The sequence below is a fragment of the Phalangium opilio genome, unplaced genomic scaffold, assembly GCF_054372755.1.
Source record: "Phalangium opilio isolate 3A_F unplaced genomic scaffold, DU_Popi_V2 ptg000032l_1, whole genome shotgun sequence".
NCBI lineage: Eukaryota > Metazoa > Arthropoda > Arachnida > Opiliones > Phalangiidae > Phalangium > Phalangium opilio.
In genome coordinates, this window is record NW_028324159.1 from 9,592,869 (window position 1) to 9,598,868 (window position 6,000).

Genomic DNA, 6,000 nt, shown 5'->3' on the forward strand with positions numbered 1-6,000 from the left:
TCTAGAGAGTCGGGCAGCTAAAGCATCTGAAGTATTGTAAAATATTCGTCCAACTGTTCTTTCAGGCACATTAAACCGATAAGCTAAATCTCTATTAGTGCAAGACAGTCTTAACTTCATAAGAGTTAGAACAAGCTGCTGAAAGGGTGACAGTTCGGAATTATTATTTTGAAACAAGTGTGGTTTTACTTCGTCCAGAACTTCCATTAGATAATCAAATGTTTCTAGCCCTGTGTAGAGTTTTACTTTCTCTTTGTTACCAGCGAAGGAATTTTCTGAATATGTCTTCATTTCCAACTCTTTGCGAATATTACTTAAAGGGGGAGGTGCAGAAAATTAAATTTAATTGAAACCTATTTTTTTGGGTGAGGAATGATGTAAAACGTGCTCATACAAAATTTCACTTAAAAATATTCAGTCGTTTTTTCACAATAAGAATTACAAAACACCGTTTTTACACAAAAAATTCCCGGCGAAATTCAAATTTTCAATTTAGGGGCGTGGCTTAAAACTATTTCTAGCGCGTAGAAAAGCATATGTTTCGCCCACTCGAGAGCGCGCTTCGCACCCGTGACCCGTCAACGCCCTGTCGCCCTCTATAGTCACGCGCTCTAGGCAGTAAGCGCGGGAAATCGGAACGAGAATCTCCAATGTCTCTAATCACTGGCGCGTGGGGGGGGCTCTATTTAAAATAGAGCCCCCCAGAAATTTGTCAGACTTTAAATTTTGCCAATTTTGGTTTTTGCAATTTTGCGACTATAAAATGTATTCTGAATGTACTAAAAGTATATATTTTTTTGGATAATTTTTTCTGCTCTACCTTTTAGGCACAAAATCTCAGTTTTTTTGATTTTGCTGCTTGTCACCCTTTAAGTTGGAAATTTTCTCTTTCATTTCATTCTGGTAACTGAAAACTAGGTTTTCACTTGTTTCTAGTTTTTATTAATTCACTAATTAGTGATTCAGCTTTTTTCAATTCTAACATTGCATTTTCAAAGTCAATTAAGTCAAAAACTCTTCCAAAAGTTTGGCTCTGCTGCTCTACACTGAGTTTGTCAGTTTGTGTACCTATTTGTACGATGAGATTATAATCTGTCTGGACATACACTAATTTCATTTCTGGATGTTTCTTTCTTGGGTTCGATTTCTTATCAAGATGTTCACTGTGAGAAGGATATTCCAGAGATTCTTCATGTAATTTGGTTGAAAAATCGCCCGAATCTTCTATGCTAGTGCTGTTTAAAATGAGGGACTCCGAGGAAAGAAGTGAACAGTCCATAACTGAACTTTCCTCAGTACTCGTTAATGATTTATCATTAGCCATTAAAGATTCCCCATCAACTAATGACTCATCACTGAAGATTCTTGAATCAGAGTTTTGTGCAACAGTACTTTGCGATCTTCCAGAAACTTGGGCTCTACCAATTTTCCTTTTATAACAGTTAAATCGTGACAATAGTTTTGCTTCCTCTTTTGAATCTTTTAACATAGAAAAAGAAGGAACCCATTCTGGATGAGACTCGTCTAAAAGATAAGCTGGACAACCTGAAAACATTTAGCTTAATTTATAAAATGTATTTGTTTAATATTATGTCAAGAAAACCAAATACCTGAAATAAAATGCTTAGAGCATACTCGGAGATGCTTCCCAATCCCATTCCTATTAAGCCTTTCTAGACTTCTCCTTTCTGTTAAAGTTTAAGTCCTTTGGCACTGATTACCTATCACTCGCGGTATTCTATGAAATGTAATTGCTTCTCCGCTTTCATTTAAATTTCCGGTTTTGCTCCCACATCCCTTTACACAACATCTTTGAACCATCTTAATTGCTTATGGCCGCAATTATTTAGTTCAAATTTCTGGCACAGATGGCGCTAAATTATTATTGTGACGTATGCATAAGCGTATATGCCTTTTCCCTATTGGATTTCTGTCCATTGGGAAATTTCGCCCTAGTAAGGTTTCTGTCGAGTGGTAATTCTGGCGAAAGGGATTTCTATCCAATGAGAGTATACCCGCGTAGAGTCCTAGAAATACCGTCTTTTAATAGTAAAAACAACCACATACTTAAATAAGAAACAACGACATAAAGAAATATACTGACCCTTTTATATTTTACAGAACATTTCGATCGTTTATCTATTGCTACTAGTTACTTTGTGAAAACAACAGCGTGACACTACGCGTGGCCTTCTTATCAGCTCAATCTCAAAACTAGACTGGTATGTAAGTGTATATTAGCACGCGTCAAACTAATGCAGATAAAAAATTGTTGCTTAGCAACGAACATGTCCAGTTCCCACAAAAGTCGCATGTCATCGATCACGAAAGTGCTTATTATCTTTCCTCTAATTTATTTTTAATTGGGTAAAAAAACAAAAGAACTAACTTGGTTTTAACGGGTTACAAATTAAAAGAAACATTCGAAAGCGAAGTTGAAACACGCAAGGCCTTTCTCAATATTTCCGTCAAATTATTCTTATGAGTGCTACGGTGCAACTTGAGTAGGAAACAAAATACTTTGCAATATCTCCTATGATATTAACCACTGAACGTTTCAATTTCTTTCCATCTTCACACCCATTTTTGAGTTTGAGAATCCATATATTATTCGGAACAAACCAAGCAATACATTCTGTTTTATTCCTTTGCAAGTGGTTGTCCTTCTGCAATTAAAGAACTAAAACAAGTCATAATAATGAACCTCAAAACAGCAAAATACTACAGAGCACCCTTCATGCCAGTAAGTTTAAACCATTTCATGATTTTCTTCTGCTCAAAAATGAAGTATAGAGTCCAATCTTAAGGATTCATACACTTCAGCTGAGTACGTTATATTTTTTACCAGTTTTCGCCATTCGTTATTTTGAATGCTCAAGGAGAGAAAACTGGCTACATGGTTAAATTATTGCGTGTTTTGCAAATATTTGACAATATCAAGTAATTAAGCGTAAAGTTTGTGGTCTGTTTTTATGTTATTCGTAATGGTGGAAAAATTTTCAGTGTTACTTTTCTCCCGAATGCTGACAAGTTTTTCGGAGCGAAAGTTAATAATTCGTGGAATGGAATGCTAGGGATTCTCGAGAGAAATGTACAATTCCAAAAATATTCTGAACCAAGAATTCATTCTCGACACTAAGAATATGTTAACATGGCTTTAGCATCTTTGTAACGAAATTTGATGGTTTTTTTTCTAGTGCTGACACAATATAAATAGCACGTTTTGCCATATTAATGTTAAATTTTCGTGGAAATATTAAGGGCATAGTTAACTCGAAAATAAGTAGCACTGGGTATTATGTAGCGATAAATTATCATGTAAAATGAAAGAATTAATTTAGAATCCAAGTCTTGCCATATTCTTGTTGAAAAAAGAGTTGATTCTTGGTCCACTTGTTCCATTAGTAATTGCAAAAATGTTTTCAATACTCAGGAGGGAGATTTTGCAATATCTCCTATGATATTAACCACTGAACGTTTCAATTTCTTTCCATCTTCACACCCATTTTTGAGTTTGAGAATCCATATATTATTCGGAACAAACCAAGCAAATGAAAACGATATTTTCTCTGTTATAAATAAATGGGTAACTTAGCCTTTCATAATTTCCATATAGCATTGTTATCAAAGATGTCAAGTTTCTTTCCTAAATTTTATCCGTCTCTTTTTCTGAGGGAAGTTTTCAATTGCAAAAATATGTTTAGTTTTGGTTTCTAATTCTTTCCATCCTGAGGCAGTTGACCTATGTGCAGTATTTTAAAATTGTTGTTATGAAATATATCTAGATAATTGTGGGGTCAGTTGGTGTCGCTCTTCTGATATATATGACGGGGAAACTAAAATCTAAACTAGGAAATGTTAAATCGGAACTTCCTTTCATGTTTTTGTTGCAGTGTCTTCTGGGAACGAGTAAGAACTTCTAGAAGAAGGCTTTACTCGTTTCCAAACTGAAATCAATTTCTATCTCAGGTCCCCAAAGTTTTAATTGCGACGGAGTCTCTCGTTTTCTTTCGGTCTCGTGGAGTCTGGCGTCTTTCGTTCTATTGGTTTTCGTATCCTCGGAAATGACGTCTCAATTTTCAAGCAAATCCGAAGCACTTCCCTTCGATACCATCGACGACGTATTTCACTTTCCCTATGCGAAACCTTTGTTTTTTAGAAACTCCGCCGATTACAGATTCATTCAGGTCAGGTTTATATAAGAATTACACGTAACGTTTTCATTCGGTTCCTCTTACTTTTAAAGAAATATTCTCGATTTAGAAAAATGCATTGATTAACAAGGCATATGCGGAAGTATTAAAGCGAGGAGACGCCAACGCTGATTCGTGTTACTTGACATTTGGAAGTTTAATGGAAAACGACGACATTCATTCAGGAATTGAAAATCGAGAAAAATTTATCATTTCTACGGATATTCTTGACTGGAATATTATCAAGACCCGGTACACAAAGACTGGGAATTGCAAAATGAAACTAAGCCAGCCTCTAATGATAACCCACTTGGTGTTGTATTTCAAGAAAAATATTTCGCAAACGCTTATCATAACCGTAAACAAAAGGTTAGTGTCTCCTTAGAAGTTTTAGGTTTATGGTGGAAATTATTTCTCCATATTTGTCAGGTTGCGACAGCTGAGCGAGGGCGATGTCTTCGAGGATCTGAATCCGGTTTTGAAAAACGAATTGCATCCATGTCAGAGATCGGAAACCCCTGAATTGTTCGTCGTTATCAAAATCTCAGCATTCATGGTCATTTTACGCGTTTGCCTCTTTGGATTCTCTGCTTCCTTAGTCACTCTCGTTCTCGAAATATACGTTGATATGTTTAAAGTTGTCATAGTGGCGCCTTAGCTTATCGGTGACCGACTTTTAGAGCTACATAACTCCATAAAAATAAATTATAACAAAAAGAACAGTGTCTACAAGACCATATCCATCAACCACAAAATTGCTTTCTTGTCATTCTCCTGTTAACTGAATATTTTCAACTACTGCAATAGTTAACTGGTGTAATTCGGCCTCTACATGGCTCCCCCCAGAAATATCATCAAATTTATGCGAATTTTGGTTGGCCAAAGCATCGCGTTAGCTTAATTAGTGTTTCTATCGTGCCACACTTGGCTAGACCACCATATCAGCATATTTTCACTTCGCTGATGTCACGAGGTTAATATCTTGTCAAGCTTCAAAAACTACTGACATTAAACAAAGTCTATACTCTTAGCAACGAAAGACTAACGGGCCAAGAACAAAAGAAAAATAGACGTTACCGAAATAATGTTTTTCCCCAAGGCAAGGTAAAACCATTATCTCTTTGGTTTACTTTTGGTCTTTGGAAACGATATTTAATGGTTTCGACAAGCTACAATAATCACTGTTGATGGAAATTAGGAAACTAACAAGGGAAAGTTGGAAATGAAAAAGTGCGAAGTAACTTGCGAATAGAATTGTTTCAAGAATAAGCAAAGGCTTAATGAACTATCCTGCCCCTTCAATTCTGAGAGAGCAGTAGCTCTCTTAGATAAGACTTCTTACTGCCTTTAATGTATAAGGGTGGTTTTTTGATTGGATGTAACTTTTTCCAAATTATATTAACTGTTTTGAAAAAATTCCACTGAACTAAAATCCGGGCCCTTAATATGTGGCTAAAATTTAATAGGTTATTTTATAAAAAATAAAGTTGCTAAGGGTGGTTTTCATTTCCATAAAATTAATCAGCCCTTTTGACGAAAAACTGGAACTTTTCCCATAGGAATAACATGGGTATTTCTCTCCAATTTAGCCATTTTGTCGCCACCGTTTTTCAATGAAATATACGTTACCAAGATTTAAAACCTTTTCTCGGAACAAATCAAAGGTTTTTGAGAAAAATTAAGTTTAAGTGCAACATTTCCTGTTTTTAAATCATACCTTGACTTACGTTGTTGCACCCTATATTTCATACTGTTGGACGTACGGCGTTTTACAGTGGATAAAGCCGAGGAGAAACTCTCTTGGACT